Here is a 25,404-nt window from a genome sequence, read left to right as displayed (position 1 = left end):
TGTCTGGTCTTATGAGAAAGCAAATTTTATTTTAACCCTCTAAGCAATGTCCTAAGGCATTAATATTTTCCCAGAGGGAAAAACAATATAATGCATTAGTATAATTTAAAAATTTCTAGTATTCATAATAAAAATTAAGAAGGACAGGTTAAATCAATTTAATAATTTAAACCACTATATCCAAAATATTATTATTTTTGAAAATATAAATTGACTAATAAATAAATGTATTTTTCAAGCTTCATCCTAAAATTCACTCTTGACGTCTCAGGGATATCTATGTTCACCACAGCTATATTCTATGTTTGAGATTCATAAATACCCTGACCTCAGCAAGGTGAAAAAAATGGACAACTCAGTTCTGTGTCATAGGTTATGGAATAAACATACCAAACAACATTCTCTCAGGGCCAAAGAACAGGAGAGACTCTGCACTTTGAGAGAGAAGCCATCTACAACTCAGAAGTGTACAAAAGTGGAAACTGTTTCTCACAGGATTCTGGGCACGGGTCCATTTTCATTTTAGATAGCATACTTTAACCAAAAGAGGTTGATATACCTGGAGAGAAGACTCTAGGTAATCAGATCATCAGTAACCCAGAAACTAGAGTCTAGACATTTAAAAAAATTATTTTGCAGTTTTGTATTTAGCCTAATGCAGGGTTGTTATTTCAATTTTCTTCTTTAGTATGGGGTACTCTGAGAATATCATCAAACATTAAAGGAATAGAAGTCTATACATATTTCCATATGATTCAATAAAGCCTGTCAAGAGATTAAAGTTTATATTTAAATTAATAAAAATTTAACCAGTACCTATAAGGCACATTATGTTTTTCACATAACTTCTGTTCCACATGTGATTGAATCCTGGCATTCAGCCCATGTTTAGTGAAGTAGATATCTATCACTGAATAAGAAGAAACCGTATAAAAATTATTGTCTCAAGTGTTGGCTTATCATCAATTAAGCCTGGGTTCATATGGGATCTTTTTACTGCATTAGGTGATAGTTGGTAAGGTTACTGAACTTCAGAGGGAGATATGGTTGCCAAAAAAAAGCACCCTTCTTCTCAGAATCAAATAAATTAAGGTGGGCTCATTCTCATGGAGGTGACAGTGTTATGAAAGTAAAAAAAAAGTATTCAAAGTGTTTCCTGACTAATACACTTTCATAGTCACAGATTTACATAAGTCACTCACAAAAAATAAGAGCTCAGATCTAAAATTTGGGAAATATACTCTGCACTTTGGCTACAAGAGGAGTAAAAACACATTGTCAACTTTATGTATACAGATAGGGCTAAAGAATTGCTAATATGTTGACACTCGGTATCATTCTGCTTTTTGTAATTGATGAGGTTTACATAGCTGTTCAGTGTGAAAGAATATTTGAAAGGTCTACTGAATATTAAGCAACTTTACTGGAATTCAGGATCAATTATCTGTGACCCCAAAGCCACAACTCACACCCTCTAGACTACATGAATTATCAGTCTTTCATTATTGTCTTAGAAGTTAGATAGTGGCACAATAAAGCAGAATATTTTTTTGTACCAAGGACTGGACTCAGAACACTTTATCATAAATCACATCTCCAGCCCATTTGTTTTTAAAGACAAGCCAAGTTCTTACTAAGATGCTTAAGGCCCCACTGAGTTGCTGAGTCTAGCCTTGAACTTAAAATCCTTCTTCCTCAGCCTCTTAAGTCACTGAAATTGCAGACATACATTACGATATTGGCTCTTGTTTCCTGGTTTATGAATAGGCAAAATTGAAATGATAAGCAGAGAAGCAGCTGTTATAATCACCCCTTTATTAATTCTGGCTTAATTCCTAAGGTTTAAATATTGAAACCCATATTTCAATGTATACTGAAGGTAACATTATCTATTATAGTCAACAGTCTGTTGATCTCCATTTTATCCAGACAATTATTTACTGCCTAAACTTGATTTAATTTGAAAATGTTACTCAATATGTTTGAACTTCTGGTTTTTCTTCTGGCATTATTAGGATACTAGGTTCAAACCATACAGCCTATGGAAAATTATGGTGTGCTTATAGCTAAAGAGAAGACTATATGATAAATAAAATTTTAAACTCATGAGGATGAGTTATTTTCTTTATTTTTATGTAACCTTGGTGAATAAGATACAGAGTACACAACCAAACCTTAAATCTTTTAAAGCAGGCTCTAACTCTAGTTAATCAAGAAAAATATCAAATACAAAAAGTTGTGTTGCAAAATCACATAGCAGTTGGTTTGTTATCAGAAGCACAGGAATGGGTTTCTGCCATATAATAATATCAGTATGACTTCAATACATATGATATCTTTAGATGCAGCCACACAGCAGTTGATCAATGATAAGTTGCAAGAATGATGAGCTTGTTTAGATACCATCTGGAGATGGCTTTTAGTAATCCTAGACAGGGGGATTGTGTTCTAGTCATATCACAATACAGCATATTTTTTGAAGCCTGTGGATGCAGAGCTCTTACCTCCTTGCTAATAGATCATTGCAGAAGACTTCAGGTGTGTAGATTTTTTGATGATGAAACCTATAAGAGTGGATCATTGGAAAGGCCAAACATGGCTATAGCTATTCTGTTGTTGATGCTTCCAAAAGGTTATTGTTATTATTATGATGATGATGATTATAAGTATTATTATCATTTATTTAAGTAACAAATACCTTGATTAAGTGTATACATTAATTGTCATAAACATTTTTTTTCTGAGCATGTCTTCACTATGTAAAATATTGATCATGCACCTTTGTTTTCTGGCCTATATATGAAAGGGTCTATGGAATGATGCAGGATTCTGAGGGCTGAATGCTCTGGGCTACCTGGAGCTATTGTTACCTCTGCATAAGCATGACTACACTTCCAACTCTTCCTCACATCTCTCAATTGCTAGAGACCAAAATTTTACATCCTGGGTCTCAACTCCCACACAGCAACTCGCATAGTCTTTAGGATATTTGCAGGTGAGAGATATCTCAGTCCTGATAGATTAATGGAGATTTTTAGGGGAGTAGTGGCACCTATGGACACAAAGAAGCATACAACACTTTGTTGCCTCAGTCCAATTACAGTGAACTCCTGTGGAGAGCTGTTACATAGTGGGATTAGTTCCTTGTAAACAGAAATAAGGATTCTGACTGCACTGTGTGCAAACACAAACCTTGGAAGTTGAACTATCAATGAACTGCTGAAGCCCAGGCCTCAGCCCTTGGCCAAAGAAAAAAGTGGCAGCAGTGGCATAGATGATTTGGAGAAGTAGTCAAATGAGTCATGTGCAGCTGCTGTGGCCATGGGATGAATGGTTTCTATAGATCTGACAGCAAAAACTGATGCAAGTGTATGAGAGACTACCAGAATGAGAAATTGCAAAATAATCAAGAAGTATAGGAATCCAAAGTATATCCAGGAGAGTAAGATCTCTGTATTTTGAAAATACCCATCAACCTTCTCCATTGTGATGATTGAGTCTGTGGAGAAGAAGAAGGATAAAGGCCTTCAAGTCCAGTCAATGGATGATGCATAAAATGAAACAACAGCAGCCAATGGCTCCAGTGAACAACTGGCATGGCCAGCCCAGGTATTAAAGTTTACCCCATTTTACCTGTTAAGCAGAACTGGTGGACTTTTAAAAATAATTTACCCAGGTGGCAAGAGAGCAAGATTATTATTTTTTGTCTGTAAGAATTAGAGATAAACAGCGTTCTGTGTTGCACCTTAAGAATGGAGAGGTTAGCATTGCTCCTTACAGTTGAAGTTGTAAAATGCTCAATGCCATGAGGCATTTAAGGACAAAAAAAGACCAAGTATGTTAGTACCTGGCCAGGCTTCCAGAGGGCTGTATTTTTAGCAAGTAACCAAGGTCATAAACACTCATATTCAATCTATGTACTCAAGGTCAAAAACATTTGTTTGTGAGCATGCTCTTACATCAGTAAAATGTTGTTGATATGCCTTCTTTGTCTGACCTGCATAAAAAAAAGTTCTATTTTCATAATTTGGGGGGCTGAGGGATAGAAGCTAGAGTTTGGTTATGGGCTATTGCTGCCTTCAAAAGTAGCATGCCTACCATCCCAAAAGTTCCTCACATCTTCATTCAACTGCTTGAGCCCGAAACCTTGCTTTTTTGATATAAGCTCCTGCACAACAGCCACAGATGTGAAATCATTTTAAATTTGAGACTATCACAAATCCTCTGCTTTATGCAAGGGGTATTGTGTTGTTTTGTAGACATACTCTCAGATAAAATTCATATAGTGGAGATTTAGTATATTATTTATTTTAGATTACACATATGGCCTTAATGTTGTCTCACCCTCACTTTTTTAATGTAGTGTTTCATATTGTCCATTTACAAAACTTTTGTGATACAGATACAGTCCTTTTGTTGCAGTTTCCATAGCATCCTGCATTTTCATCATGACTGAAATGAAATATGGCTGTTTTCAAATTTCTCCTGATAAGAAATTTTAAAAATATTGCTTGTTCTTGATTTTTCAATTCAATTTTCAGCAATTTCCCAAGTTTATTTTAAATCCTTGCTATTAGCTTTAGATGTTTTTCTCAAACATATTATCCCCATTGAATAAAAAGTTCATCAGATGTAAAAATTTTGGTTTTCTTTTTTTTTATTCTTTCTTTTCTTTTTTTTAAGGGGAGAGGAATGAATACTTAACGCAGGGTAGTTCTCCTAAACCCCTATATCATCAGGCTTTTTAAATTGTATTTTATTTTATTTTTAGTTTTCACACAAATTCTTGCTTAGTTTCTTAGGGCCCTCTCATATTATTTAGGCTGAATTTGATATTGTGATTCTTCTGCTTAAGTCTCCCAAATTATTAAGATTGCTGACATGAGCCACATATGTGTGTAACCCCCCTCCCCTTTTTGAATACATGTCACTACTTAAAAATGTCACTACTTAAAAATAATGATGAATCATGGCTTCTGATGGAGGTAAGTTTTGCCTTTGTGTCAGGCATATTTGATCTTGGTATGTACTTAAAAAATGTGGGCACACAACAAAGCATCTTTGTAAGATCCTGTTTCAAAATAAAAAAAAGAAAAGAAAAAAATTGAGGATATAGCTCAGGATTATTAATTCTCTCAGTTTAACCACCAGCACTACACTCATATAAACACACACACACACACAGTACTTGTGGGATTTTGAAAATATTTTTTACACTGAACAGCTGTATTAACTTCATCTATTACAAAAGGCAGAATTAGTGACATAATATCATGGGTCCTTTAGCCTTATCTGTGTACAGAAATTTGGTAATGCGATTTTACTCCTACTCTAGCCAAATGCAGAATGCATTCTACAAAGTTTGGGTCAGGGCTCTTCTTCTTTTTTTATGGCTTTTATAAAGTTGTGGCTATGAAAGGGTACTAGTCAGGTACCTAGTCAGGAAATATTTTTTAATGTTTTTGCTTTTGCTTTTAGAACACTGTCTCCTCAATGAGAACAAGCTCACCTTAATTTATTAGATTCTGAGATATCATGTGAAGAAGATTCAGGGTGCTTTTTTTTTGGCAGCCAGATCACCCTCTGAAGTTCAGTAATCTTAACAGCTAAACATATGCAGAAAAATATTGCAGATGAATGCAGTTCAATCCAAATGTGAACTAGTAAGTTTTAGAGTGACTTCTTATACAGTTATAGACAACAATGTACCCAGTGGAGGGAAAATGTCAGGTTTTAATCATATGTGGTACAGTGAATATCTGGAAAACAGCAGATATCTTATAAGCAGTATTTTAATTTCTTTTATTTAAGTTCATATTCCCAGCCCTGATCCTTAGTCTTTTAACAATGAAAATGGACCAGCTTGCCTTTTGGACTTGATTCTGGGCCCACTTGGCTTAGGTTGGAGTCAGTGCCTGAAGACTTGTCCAATAGTCCCTTAGGTGCCATTCTTTTAATCATTTTGTAGGCTTTCTGTCATGGATCAGGAGCCTAAATTTCTGTGCTAAGAAGAAGCTGAAAACAAATCACAGGGAGAACTCTGAAAACCCTGAAAGCAAGAAAATGATAAGTGTGCCTTGTTATCTTGAGACTGGATAAGTAGGTTGTTTGAAGCTGGCAAGAGTGGCAATGGTGGAAAATGAAAATTTGGGCTAGGGACTTGTTATGAGGGGGCAACAATTGTGATATATGCAGTACAGGAGAGAAATAAAGAATTTCCATGCACTTCTGCCCCTTTCAATGCTTTATTCATTCAATTACTCAACATAATTTCACTCTATAGGTTCTTAATCAAGAAAACAACAATTTTTAATGCTAGGTACTGCAATAGACATAATCCATTCAGAGCTAACAATTATAAATTAATTCTAAGCACTGCAAAGCACACGTAATAATGACAGGCTAATTACAGACATTCCCTCTGCATGCTAAGTTCAAAAGTCTCAAGCCTTAGGCTTTATGTCCAGCATATGCAAACTCACTCAGACCAGGGTGATCATGACAAAAACCAAGGCAGGGCTTTCCTAGTGTGGAGCAGATGACTGGTTGAGGAGAGAATCATAGGGAGAAGTTGCAGCTCTCACCAGGGTCCAGACAAGGGCATAGAGTTGGAGAGTGGTGAGTATTATGCAGAGGATCAGGAAATGAAGACAACTAATGGGGTGTCAGGTCCTCATCAGGCTCTCCATCTCAAGTGCATCCTTGTTTTGGCTGGCTGAATCACTGTTCATTAGCTCTATTATTTACATAAAATTTTGGGCTTTTTGACCCCCCTTGCAATCTTCTTCAGCTACCACCAGGTTTATCATTATCATTTACCCTGGGGTCAGAAACATCTTGTCTGGTGGTCTCCACCCTGATATTTATGCCTTTCTCTCTTATCAGGCTAGGAGAGCCTGCCAGGGGCTTCACTCTATTTATCAGGTTGAGGGGAAAAAACTTGTTTGAGGCCATACTGGAGTGCTCTGTTTGTGTGTGCCTGGTGAGACTGCAGGTTTGAAACTAGAATTTTTAAAATAGAGTTGTGTAGGCTCAGGCCTGAGGCCATATTCACAGGACTCCTCAGTGGGTCTCTGTGGCAGATAAACCTCCATCCCCGACCCTTACTAGTCTAGTGAAGCTTAGATCAGCAGTTAAAAACCTGGGCATTTTGTTGGATAATTGTATGGTGTTTTCAGCTTGTCTCTAAAGCCCTTTGTGGGCATCCATGTGCCATGAGTCCAGCATGTTCCCACATTGTGTGGTGAAGACTGGAATAATTATCTGAAGAGAACCCCAACTTCATTTGTTGTTTCCATGCACAAGAGAGATTGTACTTTTAGAGCTTGTTATGGAGGGTTTTTTTTTTTAATGTGTGTGTGTGTGTGTGTGTGACAGGAGTAAACATCAAGGATGAATAAACAACATGAATCAGCAAAAGGACTTGTTTGGACTTGTTTTGGACTTTGCAGTGGCTAAGTGACTTTTTAGTTGTAAACATGTTTTGGTTATAGGATAGTATGCCCATGTTAGATAAGTTGATGACGTAACTAGGTAGTGTGCTTATGTTAGATAAGTTAGACATAAACAAGTTTGTTGAAAACATATAGAGTATATAAGCGCGAGGGAAACTCCATGTATTTGCCCACAACTAACTCTCGTCGCCTGAGAGTAAGATCGTGCAGTTGTGTGCCAGCCACCTCGTGTATTGCTTTGTGTGGTGTGCGAATAAACCAGCATTTCAAAAGGCAATCGAGTTCGTGCTTGGTGTTCGCGTACGTCGCGGTCCGGGGTCCAGTGCAGATATCCGGAAGGGAACTCCTGGTAACCAGACAAGGCTGAGAAGCTGCTCGTGACAGTTGGCGTAGTCGGCAGGATACGGAAGAAGAGCTCCGGAGCAGGTAAATATAACCCACATGGCAATGCACAATTTCTTCTACTGAAAACCTAGAATGACCGTGATCGTCTGGCGTCTAGGCTGAAGGTGGAATGAAAGGGGAGTGCGCCCACCAAAATCCTTAGGAGGACGGTGGTCCCTGTGCATGGGGTGGCTTAAGGAAAGGATAGAAAATTGGGCACTATATAGCTGGCATCAGGGAATAAGTCAGATACCTTATAAGATAGAAACAAACGGGTTTATTGCTTGGAAAATTCATATAGCTAAACTGAGGATCCTCTTAAAAATAGCAACATGGGCTTCAAGGAAGTAATAAAAGGATTTAGGCAGAAATGTAGAATAGGAAAAATAAAGCTCGAGCAAAAGGAATTAAAATCTCAATCGCCATGGCGAGGTATTGAAAGAATTGTTCAGGCAAAGATGCCTGAGTTCCAGAAAGGAACCACAGTTGAGGTAACATTAAGTAATCCTCAGACCGTCAAGCCCATAATGGAACGGGCTGACAAGAAAGAAATCCCGGGAATATTATGTAAAATTATAGATGATATAGATGATGACAGGCTAAGAGGCAAAAGGTTAGTAAAAGAAGCCCTTAAAAATGGAAGTAATAACCCATTTTTGAAAGACATATTGAACCAACTGGAAGCTCCTGATAAGGCCAGCATGCCAGTTTCAGTAATTAAAACATCCACACCCGGACGGGGACGCCCAGATGGGTTGGAACAAGTTATTGAAACTAGGGACTTAACTAGACCTGAAATGGTTCAGTTAAGGCAAGATTTTTCACAGAAAGGTCAGACCGACGGAGACTTTTTGTTTACAATTCATAGTAAGGGAGGCGAGTCTATAAGACTCGCAGGCAAGGAGATGCAGGTGGTTAATATCCAGATAGACAATCCGAGTGTTGCGGACACTTTGGTAAAGATTATACAAGAGGAACCTGACAGGGTACGCACACTTTGGGATTGGATTGCAATAGCCTGGGCAGAGGCCATCCCACATATAGATTGGGGTGTCTTTGAAGGCCAGGTACAGTGGAAGAATCCCAGTGAAGGGATTAAGATAGTAAAGAAGTTAGCTATTTTTAGCAAAATTTATAATCAGTTTCAAGGATCCCCTTTAAGTGCTCACTTAACAGCCGCGCTTAGGAGAATAATTATAAAAGGAGCACCAGAACAGCATAGAATGATGTTGGCAACCATGCTAGCTGGAGCCAACACCCTGTGGGATGTAGTTGAGTTCTTAAAGCAACATCGAGAATTACAACAAGAGCACAAAATGTCATTTCAAGCTGCAATGTCATTTCAAGCTAAAGCCCGAAACCCAGTCTGCTTTCCAACAAATGGTAACGGAAATATTAAATGCTACCAGACAAATGGGAACAGTCAATGTTTCCAGACAAAAAACTTCCATTTGGGAGGCCCGCCTGGCCAGCGGAGCCTCCCAAGAAACAGAAATATGTTGGGAAATGGCAAAGACTGGAGAAAGGTGCGACCAGGACAAGCCTGGACACAAGGAAATGTTGCTGTAAACAACAGTCAGATAGGAAGCAGAATGAAGCCACAAAGGCCGGTACCGCGAGGAAATCAGGTGCAGGGCCAAAGAAGAAGGTTTGGTTTAACAATGCCGAGGTTTGGAACACCCAGATGGCAAAACAGCCAGACACCCGGCCGTTCATACAATTAAAATTTATAGTTGATAATCAAGAATATACAGACTCCTTCCTGATAGATACGGGAAGCGAGGTAACAATAGTCAGAGATGATTTTGTAAATAATAAACCAGCTAAGGAAAAAGTTATAGTACAAGGAGTATCTGGACATAGGGCAGAAATGAGAAAAGAATGGGTAACATTTAAAATATATGATTTGGATTATACAATACAAGTATTGGTAGGCAAAGTTCCACATGGAGTATTAGGAATTCAGGAACTCAGGTTATTATATGGTGAATGGTTACCTTTGAAGAGATTGAAGTGTTTTGAAACAAAAATTTTAAGCCAAGTAAAGATTGATCCAGTAAAATTGCCCCATACTCCACCAGTGTTTACTAAACAGTATCCTATTAAAGGAGGACATGAAGAGATTAGCGCCACAATAAGGGAAATGTTGGAAAAAGATATAATAGAAAAGGCATCATCATTTAAATATAACAGTCCAGTATGGCCTGTTATGAAACCTAATGGCAAGTGGAGATTGACGGTAGACTATAGGAATATAAATAAAGTAACCCCCTCTATGCCAGGTACTCTTCCAGATGTAGAGTCTATTTATGCTCAAATTAGGAATTTTTCACCTACTTGTTTTTGTGCTATAGATTTGAGTGATATGTTTTTCGCTATCCCATTAGATATTAAGAGTAGAGAATTGACTACATTCACTTGGGAATCAGTACAATATAGGTTTAAGAGGTTACCACAAGGATATAAAAATAGCCCAATTATAGCACATGTAACTTTACAAGAAACGTTAAAGGATTTTCAAGATAAAGGAACTACTAAGTTATGGTCATATGTAGATGATATATTAATTGCTGGGAAAGATATGACCGAATTAAATAAGGTAAAGGACGAGGTAGTTACATTATTGAAGTCAAAAGGATGGTCCATCAATCCTGATAAAATTCAGGGTCCAGCCACGTCAGTTAAGTATCTGGGGGTGGTGTGGACTACAGAAGGACCTAAGGTTCCGGATGCGGTGATAAATAAGATTTTGGCTTTACAGTCACCAAAAACCAAGACAGAGGCTCAGCAGGTGATGGGCATTTTGGGATATTGGAGATTACATATTCCATATTTGCAAATGATTCTGGCTCCAATACACAGGGTATGCAGGAAAGCTGCGGACTTTGTATGGGGACCGGAACAGAAAAAGTCACTAGAATTAGTTAAGGAATATGTTCAGACATATACCCAATTGTATGTACCTCAACCTGGTGAAGAAATTATAATTGATATAATATATGCCAATGACTTTGGAAATTGGGGCATATATACTAAAAGTAATAGTCAGACTAAACCAGTTGGGTTTTACTCCAAAAGATTTCCTTTTTCCGAAAACAAGTACTCTTTCTTTGAAAAAACAGTGTGGACAGCTTATACGGCGGTACAGAGCCTAGGTTTTGTTTTAACTAATAGAATAGTTACATTAAGAACTCAGATACCAATTTTGGATTGGGTACGAACTAAGGAGGAAGACTTTAGAGATTTACCCATGGAACAAAAAGTGTTGAAATGGAAATGGTATTTGTTAACTATAATTAATGATGCAACAGTGTCAGGGAATAATAAGACATTAAGGTTATCAGAATTAGTTTTTGCTCAGCCTATGGTAAAAGTACCGGTAGAGGTTAAACAACCAAAGACACAACCTATTGGAAAATGGGGGGCAGTTGCTTCTCATAAAAATGCATGGTTCACAGATGGATCAAGTAAAGTAGTAGGAAATGTCACTAAATGGAAAGCTGTGGCATATCGACCAAGTGATAAAAAGATCTTAGTGAAGGAAGGCTCGGATGCCTCAGCACAGTTAGCAGAACTCTGTGCAGTAAAATTGGCCGTTGAACAATCTATCCATGAAAAGAAAAAGTATATACACGTTTTTTCGGACTCATGGGCAGTTTGTAATGGTATTGCCATATGGTCTGCAAAGTGGAAGGAATCTGATTATAAAATTAATGGAAAAGATGTATGGGGAATACATATTTGGAAATTTCTTGCGGAGGCACCTATACATGTAAAGATAGCGCACGTTGATGCTCACACAGGACGTACAGATGAAATATCTAAATTTAATAATGTGGCAGACAAATTGAGTAAATTTGACTCCGAAGGGCTAAAATTGGTGAATAAGGCCCCTTGGAAAATATCAGATAGAACAGATACAAAGATTCGGTTGAAACGTGACCCAAATTGGCATATAAAACTTCCTGAATTGAATGCTGATATTTCGGATGATGAGATCCGACAATTGCATAAGGAATTAGGACATATTGGAACACATGGAATGTTCCAATGGTTTCAAGGAAGAAATATAAAAGTCACCTGGGGAGCATGCAAACATGCGATATCTGGATGTGAATTATGCGCATCCTCGGTACAACGTTTCCGGAGGGATCCACCCCATAATAGGCCGTCACCAAGAGGATTTAATGAAAAGGTACAAATTGATTATATTGGTCCTTTGCAGAATGGAAAATATGTGTGTACTATGGTAGATTGTAGTACCGGATTGGGACATGCATGTGCAAGTAGACATGCAGATCAAAGCTCTACTATGAAAACTATTTGGAGCTGGTGTGCAGCATATGGATGTCCTTGGAATGTGACTTCTGATCAGGGTTCTCATTTTACTGGTAGAAATGTTCAGAAATTAGCTGACGTTTTAGGAATTAATTGGGATTTTCATTTGGCCTATAACCCACAAGCAGCAGGAAATATTGAAAGGTTCAATGGATTATTAAAGACTAAATTGTGGCAAATAGGACAAGATGTGCCATTTGACAAGGCAATACTGATTGCAGTTTTTGAACTTAATTCTAGGCAAAGACTGCACAGGAGATCACCCTTTGAGGAAACATTCCAAAAGGACATCGATGTGCAGGCAGACGGGGACCCAAACCCAGATAATATAAGACCATATAAGGTGTGGATACGTAACAGAAAAGATAACTCTGTGATTAAAGGTGAGATTGTATCACACGGACAAGGAAATACCCTATGGGTATCAACTGGAAAAGGGGACCTCAGATTAGTAAAAAACCAAGATGTTGTCACTAGGTAAACGTTTGTGTGTTTGGTTTAATATATGCTTTATTATCCTGATTGTATATTCTTGCTTGTTTTTGGGTGGATATTTTCATTGTAACGAATGGCAGACAGCTCTTTTGAATGGTTCTACTTGTTTTAATCATAAATTGTTGGTACGAGATTTGCTACCCTGTTATGTACTTAATTATACACTATGTTTTTGGTAATGGCACCTAGGACTTTGTTACTTTTGCTATTTTTGCTACTTTTGATAGCCCTGCAGTTCTATTCAGTAATGGGAAATCAAACTACAACTCCCACTACTTTTACTACTACAACTCCATATTATTTTGGTATCAGGAACATTAACCTGACCAAGTATTCTTACAAAGATTGGATCTTCAATTATATTAATTTCACTCATTCACTTCAAGAGTGTAATAATTCTTGTGCAGTAATACCACAATATTGGAGAAGTAACAAATTCCTACAAAATTTTACTGCTATTAGATATCTGTTTTATCATAATTATGCATTTTGTCACCATTATAACAAACACTCCGCACCTAAGGAGTGTGACCATTTTTGGGACATCAATACAGTTGGGATATATAGCCCAATGTTTAGATCTAGTGCGGATGGAGGAACTTCTAATAAATATGAAACTAACCCCCTCCGATGTCATCTTGTACCTGGGATTATGGATATGTGGTCTTATAAGCCACATTTTGTGTATTATTATAGGAAACTTGGAGGCAAACCTTTAGTTAAGAGCTATAATGCTACAGCAGCAGTGCTTAATAATCCAAACCTTACTGTATATACTTTTGAGGAATCTACAGAAGAGAATGACTTTACATGTATAAAAGCAGCAGAAAAAGATGTTGCATCACTGCCTTTTCAGGTTTGGGTATCCAACAAACAGAATGATTATAATTTATTCGATTATGAATATGAAGAATATGACTATTCTTCATATGATGATGGAGAAGAAAAAGGTTCTGGTGAAATTACAACTACAACCCCACGAACAACTACGTTGGGGATAAATTTGTTGCCATATAATGATTCTAAGGAAATGTTGGATGAATGGAAAAGATTGCCTAGACATTTACAAGGAGCTAGACCGTTGCCTAGATGGCCGCAAGTTTTAGTTGAACCCTACGGGACATGGTGTCCAAAAGAGTTACAGCAGTATCTAGATTCCATGAGCACTAAACAAAGGAATATGTCTATATATATTGAAGATGTGCAAAGCAGAACTCATTTGAATTATACCCATTATGTATCTTGTGTAGCGGATTTTCCTAATTTACCTATATATGGAAAGTTCGAGATCCTACAGAATCCTGATAGATCCTTAGAAATACGGAACCAATCTTATCTTACTATAGATAACTGGTGGAAAGTCAATACCTTAGGTACCGCCACTTGGCGATCACCTGTTGTGTTGACCGACCCTTTACCACAGCCATTTACCCATAACTTGATTAAACCAGTGGCCGCGCCTCCTAAATTACAGGATAAAATCGGGTATGTTTGTATCCGTAGCATTTTTGGAGATATGCTTAACCGAACACAGGGACAAGCATTTATTGGTAGAGTTTGCTTCCCTGTTGATTCAACCTTCCTTAAGTGGTGCCAATATAGATATTATTATAAAATTGGTAATTATTCATCTGTAACTTATAAGATTCACACACAGGCCTGTAGGCTGGGTCCAGCTTACAGGACGACTGGGGTATTACATCCTGAATTTGGAATGTTTAATCACTCTGGATGGCTATTATTTGAAAACAAAACAAGGAGGTATGTTTTTAAAAATGCCAATAATGAATGGGACCTCGCAGAGATTGTGGATATCCCGAAATTGGGACAGAGAGTGCATAGTCCAGGGTTACATGATTATAAATTCACCGTGGACAAATACATTGTTAACCAGACAGTGTGGAAAAACTACACACAATACTATAATATATTTAATTGGACATGGTGTTATAATTTTAGCAGACAAAATTGTGTACAGAATCCTCTTCATGCTGTATATTTGAATGCCTCTCATATGCATCTTGAGGTGAATAATACGTGGCATAGGTTTGATAATCAGTCCTGGCAACCTGTATTGGTTATCACACCCAAGGATATTTTGAATAAATACTTTTATAATGTCACATTTTTGCAAATAGATTATACTTATAATGGATCCAAAGGAGAGTCTTCAAAGTGGCCTTATTATAAATGCCAAGACTGTACCTTTAAGTTTTATGATGATTTCTTTGGGACTTTGATTCCCGTGTTTAATTTGAGTGATGACAAAATCAGAGCGAATGTCCATAATATGTCAATCCCGATGGGATTTGATTCTAATTATGTGGACACTAAAAATGTTAGTTTAGCTATGGAAAGATCTGCTTGCAGATGGTTTCCACATTCATGGCAATATGTGATTGGTATTCATAGGTCTATTATGCATAATGATTCCACATACTATGATATCCCTCTTGATGTGAATATAACTGGAAACTTTTCCAAACATTATGAAGGTGGTAACGCTGTATTAGACAATCAGCAGAAACAAACAAGGACTTATACTTTACATCCAACAGTATATTCTCTTGAATTTGTACCACCAGATTTGGATGAAGTTACTTTAGTGAATTACAAAACAGACACTTACCTGGTAGATGCTGATGACTACTGGTCATTGAAGACCGGGTGCCCTAGAGCACAGCTCTGGGATACTATAATTAGATACCATGTGGATATAGCAGATAGAAAAACTCTGAAATGGTGGTTGACACAAGGAATGGATTTCTCTACTTGGTCTAGTAAAATATATCCAGGAAAATTACCTTATTACTGGTATATGTTATTACCAGGAAGTGACAATGAATGGAATCTTTATGATATTGTAACACATGATGTTTTACATAATAATACTGATGTGTTTGATGCACATGCAGGTAATCATATTATATATAGTACAAAGATGGATATGCAGAAATGCTACATGGAACCGACCTCTTTGAATCCTTGTTTAATCGATAGAGGAGGATTTAATGGAACCAAGGGATGGGTTACTGCCCATTTCCCAAGAGCGGTCCTCTTCCCACGCAAGGAAAAGGACGGTAATTTTATGAAGACTTTAGAGGCTCCAGGATTTTTACCTTTATTACATCAGCCAGTTAGATTTTTGATACAACCACAAATACAGCCAATTGTGTTACGATTGTCTGTTAGTGATTTGTTGAAAGGTGAAACTGTATGTCCTTCTTTTGAGTCTACTGTGTTGCCAGATTTGTTTTATTCAGTTCAAAGAAATGCAGCAGGACGAAGACCTCTGCAGTTCGCAGCGATTGGCGCTTTCCTGGCCGGAGCAGCTTTGGGGGCAGCGATCGCTGGAGCAATGACGGAGGAACTTCGAGTGGAAATTTCAGCTCTTCGAGGACTTCAGAATAAACAGAACTTTGTTATCTCACAATTATCTAAAAATCTGCACTCCGCATCTTTACTTATGGAAAGACTTTCTGCAGAACAGGAACTTTTGAAACACCATGTTGATTCACTAAGTAAGGTGATTGAGACTATGGATGCATCATGGAATGTACGTATGAAACAATTGGAGGCAACTCAGGAGTGTGAACATCTGCAAGCAATGATCACCGCGGGATTAGAAGAAATAAGACTGTTATTTAGAACCGGCATAGGCATGGAAACTGCATCAGCTATAACCATATTAGATCCTACAAAGGATTCTTGGTGTGAAACTGGTGTTTGCATGATTAATTTATGGCAAATGTCGACATCTAAGGTTGTAATAGGATATCCAACTAAGGCTATACTGAAGAAAATTGGTAAAGATTGGATAATACCGTTTGATAAGTTTTATTGGTTAAAATGGAACAATATGTCATATTATGTGCCTAGTGAAGCCACTTATGCTATAGGTAAAACAACTATTATAGCATATGATCTTTTCTCAGATGAACCTAGGACTTCTGATATAACTATATCTATGCCTCAGGCTACTTTGTTAGATCTTGGGAATTTTAATATGTTGTCTTGTTATCCTGAACCTTACATGGTTCGACGATGGCAAAACATTTCTTATAGTGATTCTTTAAGTTTGAATGCTGGTTGTCATGTACATACTAATGTCATGATGATGGAACATATGAATCTAACTGTTAAGAAACATCTATTTAGGTCTAAGAGTTTTACTGCTACGCGAAACTTACGAGTCCTGACTCAGGTGGTTTATATGTCTAATCATACTTTTGGGTTACATTCTTTTGTACCCCAACCACCTCTGTCAGAAGAATATAAAAAGATGATGAAAGCAACAGAGGCAGCCAAATCCGTTTATGCTTCATTAGGAAAGGAAATTGAGACAGTACATAATCAAACTACTGAACTTCTCCAAAGATTTTCAGGTGAAACTCATAAAGTTAAAATGTTAGTTGATTCTGGATACTTGATTCCGCGTGACTTTCAGTATACTTATGATTGTAGTTTTGTAGGTTTCTTTAGAAAATTAGTTCATGCAGATGTTAGTTGCATTATGAGATGGAACCCTTTCCATTGGCTTAAGGAAGGATTGCTATATGTATGTTGTTTTGTATTATTTGTATTATGCATTAAGATTTGTTTAAAGATTAACAAGTCTGCAGGAAAGAAAACTTACATTAAAATGGATAAACTTCAACATTACAGGGACCATGAAGCGAAAGGCACTAAGAAAATTAAATCCAAGAAGGAGAAGGATGAAAAGATCGAAGAATTATTCTGAACAGTTGCACTACGCAAATTGTCATCTTTGCATTGAATTTCATGTAAATACATGGTTTTCATATAGTGCATATACACTGTTTGGTCAGGAACGTTTTTCTTTTTTATGTAGATTAGTAACAATACGCAGTGGACCATGGTGTCCGCTGGATAAACATCTAGAGGGTATTGTACCTTCTTTATGTGTGTTTTTAAATCATGTCTGGAATTGTATTCCTAATATTAATTCGCACTGTGATGTTTATTGTAGACATGATATACATTTGTGTGTTAAGACTTTATTTGGATTGTTCACTGAAGTGATGAAGTCTGATCATGATTTATTAACCTTACAATCTAATGCAGGTGCTTTTTATGTTAATGGACTTATTTTGCTTAACTATAATAGATCATTATTATTTGGTGATGATTTGTTGTGTAGAATCAATTCACAATGCAGACAGAGGAATACATATGTTCCTAGATCTTTATTTGACATTTGTTTAAGAAACATTTGTAAGCCTTACTTTATTAAATTATGGACATATGTGGATTATCATCAACACTTACCTAAGATTGGTTAATATTATAGAATTTCTTGAGGAACTATGTCTGTGGACCAGATAATCATCAAACGGATATTAGGACGCAAGCTGAGGAACGACCTATTGTTCAGGAAGGACCGGATGACTCCAATTCCGATATTCTCTGAAAAAGATGTTAATTACCCATTTATGATAGTTCACAATTTGGTGATAGATTTATTGCTAGTAAAGGATTTGGATTTGGACCTTTATTTACCATTGAAACAACTTTTCGTTCCGAGAGTGAAAGCTCCCTTCTGCTGTGAGTTTCGTGCTATGCTTCATCCTTTTCTGCACTCCTGTGTGGTCGGTGGCTGCATGGATGCCGTGGATTGCATCTTCCAATCTGAAGAAGATTGGTTTGGAGGGCCGCGACAGCCCATACGTTTCCCCGAGGACGGGCAACTTCCGAATGGACGACCTAAGACAGGGGACCGTACTTGTCGCTTTGATACATCGGCACCATCAGTACCATCGGCGCCTCCGTATCAAGGGGGTGGAATGACAGGAGTAAACATCAAGGATGAATAAACAACATGAATCAGCAAAAGGACTTGTTTGGACTTGTTTTGGACTTTGCAGTGGCTAAGTGACTTTTTAGTTGTAAACATGTTTTGGTTATAGGATAGTATGCCCATGTTAGATAAGTTGATGACGTAACTAGGTAGTGTGCTTATGTTAGATAAGTTAGACATAAACAAGTTTGTTGAAAACATATAGAGTATATAAGCGCGAGGGAAACTCCATGTATTTGCCCACAACTAACTCTCGTCGCCTGAGAGTAAGATCGTGCAGTTGTGTGCCAGCCACCTCGTGTATTGCTTTGTGTGGTGTGTGAATAAACCAGCATTTCAAAAGGCAATCGAGTTCGTGCTTGGTGTTCGCGTACGTCGCGGTCCGGGGTCCAGTGCAGATATCCGGAAGGGAACTCCTGGTAACCAGACAAGGCTGAGAAGCTGCTCGTGACAGTGTGTGTGTGTGTGTGTGTTTTGTTTTCTTTTTGGTACCAGGAATAATTCAACCCAGGGGTGTTCCACCACTGAATCACATTCCCCAGCCCTTTTAAAATATTTTTATATGGAGACAGGGTCCCTTTGAGTTTCTTAGGGCCTCATTAAGTTGCTGATGCTGGATTTTAACTCAATGCTCCTCATGACTCCTGAGCTTTTTTAATGTAGGGGAAGTAGTATCACAAATTCAGAACAACAATATAAATTCCAGAACTTAAGCTTAACTCTTCCTAGGTCTGAGAATTAACCTCTAGTTTTCTAGCTCTCTGTTCACATATTCAAATCTAGGGTTCTTTTTTCATAGTGAATTAGTATAAAATAGAAGGGATAGTAAAATTACAGTGTAATCAGGATAATGAACCTCATTCTAACACAGCTGGAGGCTAACTGGGAGATATGTTAATGAGCACCATTAAGGCCTATTTCAAATGTAAAAAAAAACCTTAATGCCCACTTTTGGGAATACCTTCAACAAAGTCCTTTGTCCCGTGGTGAAGTTGCAAGAGGAAAGATGGGTCATGGAAAAGATGAAAATGAACCCATATGGTAGTCAGGATGCCTTTCCTAAAACCTATTTTAAATATTTTTTTTCCATGTCTGCTGAAAAACATCTGTAAACTTTTAAGATGGCACACAAAAATGAGTTTATCTGGTATCATTCCCCATCCCACATGGTGGGAGTTCTATTTCAACTTGCTTAAATAAATAGATTTTATTCTTCAAAATTTGTGAGACAAGCACCCAGATGCAATTGGCAAAGTGAGAAATTTTGTTTCATCTCAAAACTCCACTTTCAACATTATCAATGACTATTTTCCCATATTTCATTTCATTTTTCTTCAAGAACTAGAGAGCATTTTTAAAAGATTTGATTTATCATCTGTGTAGGAATGGCAGAAAATCTCCATAAACTCAACAAGCAGGACTGGAGAGGCCTGTCACAGAAGAGAAGGGGGAAGGGGGAAGAAGAGAGAGGGAAGGGGGGAGAGGGGGGAGGGGGATGGGGAGAGGGAGAGGGAGAGGGTGTTGATATTTATCAGCTCATTGGGGATGAGGAGGAGCAGGGGGGAGTGGGCTCTTACTTCTTTATTGGCTGAGAGTTCACGCCACTTTGGAGATATGGAGGTGTGCCATTGTGCCATTAAAAGTTCACGCTATTCAATGTCATGGACCTGAGCTCCTGGAAGAGAAATGCTCCAGGCACCATCTTTTTTTTGAGAGAGAGAGAGAGAGAGAGAGAGAGAGAGAGAGAGAGAGAGAGAGAGAGAGAAAGAGAGAGAGAGAGAGAGAGAGAGAGAGAGAGAGAGAGAGAGAGAGAGAAGAGAGAGAGAGAAAGAATTCTTTTATTTTTATTTTATTTTTTTTTTTAGTTTTCAACGGACACAACATCTTGTTTGTAGGTGGTGCTGAGGGTGGAACCTGGGCCGCATGCATGACAGGTGAGTGCTCTACTACTTGAGCCACATTCCCAGCCCCTCCAGGCACCATCTTTACCAACAATCCAAGCTTTTTAAATATGAATAAAGCAGAATAAAATTAGGTGACATTAAAAAGAATCTCTTCTAAATGAGGTAGTGTAGTTTATGTGTCCCAATAAAGGTCCTCAATTCATTTTGTTTTCATATGTAAGACCTTTTTAATTAAAATGGCCCTGACCCATAGAAACATTCCAAACATTTCAGTAAGCACCTTTCTCTGGTGTGGCAGGAAAATAAAAGCGGGACTAACTTGAATTCAAACGACATGAAAGATCAATCTCTCTCTTTCTTTCCTTTTTTTGTTTTTTGTTTTTTGTTGTACTGGAAATTAAACCCAGGGCCCCACACTTAGAAGGCAAGCACTCTACCAGCTGAGCTATATCCCCATTCCCATATTTTGGGAGTCAAAACCAGGGATTGAAGTCATGGGCACTCTACCACTGAGCCACATCCCTACCCTTATTTTTTAAATTTTTACTTAGAGAAACGGTTTCACTGAGTTGCTTAGCTTCTCACCATTGCTGAGACTGACTTCAAATTCAGGATCCTCCTATCTCAGCCTCTGAAGCAGCTGAGATTACAGGGCATGCACCACCATGCATGGCCAACTTCCATCTCAAAAACTAAAGTGCACAGCAAATTAGGTCACAGGCTGTCAACAAATAGGTACACTATGAAAAAAACTATTTTTTTAGTTGTTGATAGACCTTTATTTTATTTACTTATATGTAGTGCTGAGAATTAAGCCAAGTGCCAGACAAGTTAGCTACTGTTAGACCAGGACGCAAGAAAAGACCACCGACTCCAATTAAAATCAAATTAAAGCAAGCTTATTATTTCGACCGGCTGGGCTGCCTCTCCCTCCCAAAATGGCGGGAACAAGACACCACCCCAGCTTTCCTGAAGCCCAGCTTTATAGCCCAGAAAGTTACACAAAGGGGGGTTACAGATAACAGAACTCTGACAAGCATCACACTAATGGTAGTTTACATTTTTTTGCTGGCCCCAACACCAGAATTTATGAGGACCATTAGAGCCTCAGAGAGGGTTGTTGTCTGGCCAGGGAAGGCCAATATTTATGAGGTGTCACTAAGTTTCAGAGAGGGCTGCTATCTGGTCAGAGAGCCAGGCATGGGTGAGTTCAAGGCACGGGAAGGCATTTCAAGCAGGTTCAGAATTTGCAGTAATTTATAGTAAAGCTGAAATTATCTTTTCATGGTTTTGTGGCGAGATGCCCAATTTTAAGAAAAGATCAGGTTGGGTCTATCACTACCACTGAGCTCCAGCCCCAGCCCCCTGGTACATATTTTTTTATGGTGGATACTAGAGATTGAAATTAGGAACACTGGACTACTGAGACTCAGTCTCAGGGTTATTTTTTACTTTATTTAGAGATGAGGTTTCACTGAGTCATTTAGCACCTCACTTTTGCTAAGGCTGTTTTGAAATTTGATCGTTTTGCCTCAGCCTCTCCAGCAACTGGGATTACAGGCCTGCACCAACACACCCAGCCTTTGGTATATTTTCAATACCTATTATAAATAGATTTTAACCAGTAGCCTTAAGTCTTTCCTAATATATGTTTGGATTGAATCCATAACCCAGAAATCAGTGAAACAGAGAATCTAGTTTTATCTCCAAAACTGTTTCTTCTATTAGAGTGTCTGAGTTAAGATTACCCATTGAAGAATTTACTGTATACTGTGGTTTCATCCTGACCTCCCATATGTACCTCGTTCTGAGTTTTAGAACAGTCTGAAAAAAGGTGCCCACAGATACCAAATATCTTGGAGTACTTTAAAAACACCAGTATCTGAGTCTTGCCTTCTAGGGACCAGTTTTAATTTTAAGTGTGTAGTTTCTAAAGGCATTAGTTGAATAATCTGCAGCTGGAAGGCATTTTCTGATAATACCTTTTCTCTAAAAGGCACTTAATTTGTTTCCTTTTATTAGATACTGTGAATGAAGATACAATAAAAATAGAAGTGCAGCAATATCTTCAGCAAAAGGATTCCAATTGCATTACATATATACCCATATTTTTTTAAATTTATTTTGAATTTAAATTACATGCAAGTTCAATCTATTTCTTTCTCTCTTTTATTTTATTTATTTGCTTATTTGTGGTACTGAGGATTGAACCCAGGGATTAACCCATGGGCATTTTACCAATGTGCTACTGTAAGGGTAAAATAAATTGAAGTTAAAGCATAAACGTTAAAGGGTAAAAGACCGGGTGTTGTAAATTTTCTAAGCTGCAAGGTCTGAGTTAAAATGTAAAGGATTAGGTATTGTTAGGTTTCTATGCTACCTGCAAAACCTGAAATTTCTGTAGCTGTTAAGACAATGCTTGGAACTGCCCAGTAAATATTTCCCCTGACTATTTGGATTGTTTAATAAGGGCTCTGTGTGGTCGCATGTAGGCATTGCAGGGCCTGGACCAATCAGGTTAAATGTAACCCCCTCCTTAGGAATGACCTATCACTCCAGCCTGACCTGTTCCCGCCAATGAATGAAACAATCATGTTTAGGAGTTGTTGTTCAATTTTCCCGCGCCTCATGTTGATTTTTTCTGATGTATACAAGGCCCTCGGCCCTCCCCAAAAAGTGTACTTAAGCAGTGCTCAGCCCCTGCTCGGGGCTCTGGGCTGCTTTCCCTTCTTGAGTGGGCATGGAACCCCAGCATGCTGGTTCAATAAATCCCCCTTCTGCCAATTGCATGAGTGGTCACTTGGTGGTCTCTTTCTCCGACGTTTCGCAGGAACCTTACACTACATACCCAGTCTCCACCACTTTTATTTGTTTATTTATTATTGAGACAGGGTTTACTGATATGCTTAGGACTTTGCCAAGTTTTTGAGTCTGGTCTCTAACTTGAGATCCTCCTGTCTCACCCTTCTAAGCCACAGAGAGTACAGGCATGTACAACCTTGTAGTAGTACCCCAAATTATTACTAGTGTATTATGTAGCATTTTTATTTTGGGCTTTTAAAGAACCTTAACACTTTTATCAAAAATATATTTATTAAATGTATGCTGTTGCCAACATTTTTTACATGTTTTTGTACCCTGAATCCTTATGTTTATTATTATTATTTTTTTAATTTTTTGTTTGGTGCTGAGTATTGAACCCGGGAGTGCTTTCCACTGATACACATTCACTGTCTTTTTTATGTTATATTTTGAGACAGGCTCTCACTAAGTTTCTTGGAGCCTTGTTAAGTGAATGAGGCTGTCTTCAAACTACCAATTCTCCTGCCTCATTTTCCTGAACTTCTAGGATTCCAGGCATGTTTCACCACTCATGACAATTTTACATTATTATAATAGCCATTCCAACAGCACTGTACAGGCTGCAGGAAATTCATTTGATTTATGAATTAAATCCCTGAGGCAAGTTTATGTGAAGTAGCCAGTGTAAAAGTGTTGTGTAAAGATTCCTTGGGAATAAACAGGGATTTTTTTTCTAACCTCTCTTGTGAATGACTGTTGGAAACCATAGTCCATAAAAGTCCTAGAAAAAAGAATGCAAATTTATTTGTTTGCAGTTCACAGATATTTGCACATGCCCAGTCACCTTTGCATCTAAAACTTTAAACTTCAGAACATAGTAACTAGAACAAAATTTGTTAAAGTTGAAATAGTGCACAAACAAATTTCTTTTAGGAGCAATTGGTAGTTGTGGAGTTATTACTGTGGTCAGCAGAGTTGGGCCAGGGCTCTGGAAGGTCTCACTCAGGGTATTGGTGATTTACTTTATTCTACATTATTACACCCACAATACAATACTCCCAGCAATAGTAATTGAGAAAATATGCTGATAATGTCTTGAGCTAAACTGGCACCTTTGATATTTGCCTACTTCCCTGCACTGATCCCAGCTGAGTAATTAACATGCAACCAGAATGTGAATAGGGTATTTCCTGGGCCTATTGTTTTGGGGTCAGCTGCTCCATTAGTGTGTGGGGGGGTCTGAAACCAGGCTGGTGCAAGTATTTTTGTATATGTTCCTTTGCTCTGGCTGAGATCTCTCATTTTAAATGACAAAAGATTTAGAGTAATGTGCTCGGACTTATTTTTCATACACTTCACAGTTTACATCAAGAAGAAATGCCGCAGTCTGTCTGGGCACAAAGCCTTGTAGGTTCAAACAGTAACACTTTATTTCAACTCTCACCAGCATTGCACACGTGCTTTTTGGCCAACACCACTCACATGGCCCTTCCAGCAACCCCCCACACTGGAAATCCCTCCTCAGGCACTTCCCCAATCAATGGGCACTCTCAGGGAATCCCCAGGAGAACTCCAAAGTAGAGCAAGAACTTCAAAGTAGCGGGCACCCAAGGCAGCAAGAGCCACAACATTGCCTGACAGTAAAGGTCAAATATACAATGCAATCAATCCAGCATCATAGCAATTGGATATAGCTTAACTCAAATCATCATCTCAATGGTTCCCTGGCATAACCTTTCAAATATTCCTTGTCACCTTTCAAACATTCCCTCTGGCAAATGCCAGGCATCATTCTGACTGGCTGTGGCTCTCAACAAAGAAACAACAGCTAGAATTTATCTCAACACCCCTTTACATACAAAATATACGTTGTCATTGAATATGTTGGAAGTTTAATCAAGGTTTATTAATTAGAGAACAGGCTGATCTAGAGAGAATGTAAAGTACCACCAAGTGCTATGTTTTCAAAACAAAAAGAAATGTGAGATATATAGACATGCAGAATAATTTTTTGAATTTTTCTTTGTTTATTTTATTTCATTTTTAAATAGAAAGCAAATAGAGGAAAAAGGAGACCAAGGTGGGAAATATAATTACTGGCAGGACTATGAAACATTAAAAAATAGAATCTAGATTTCAGAAAAGAAAGATTTGACATATTGTATTTGGAGATGTGGATGGCATGAGTGTCCATGATAAGAATGTTGTA

General features: G+C 37.9%; 1 long non-coding RNA gene across 1 annotated transcript; it reads left to right on the top strand.

Moving 5' to 3' along the window:
- Positions 1-7,399: 7,399 nt before the first annotated feature.
- Positions 7,400-18,836, top strand: LOC139704322 (uncharacterized). The gene is made up of 2 exons (XR_011706303.1): positions 7,400-7,880; positions 18,217-18,836. It is a non-coding gene; the product is annotated as an uncharacterized lncRNA (long non-coding RNA).
- Positions 18,837-25,404: the final 6,568 nt, after the last annotated feature.

This window comes from Marmota flaviventris, unplaced genomic scaffold, assembly GCF_047511675.1.
Source record: "Marmota flaviventris isolate mMarFla1 unplaced genomic scaffold, mMarFla1.hap1 Scaffold_49, whole genome shotgun sequence".
In the NCBI taxonomy this organism is placed as follows: domain Eukaryota; kingdom Metazoa; phylum Chordata; class Mammalia; order Rodentia; family Sciuridae; genus Marmota; species Marmota flaviventris.
Note: the sequence above shows the minus strand (reverse complement) of the source record. Positions and strands in the feature narration are given on the sequence as shown.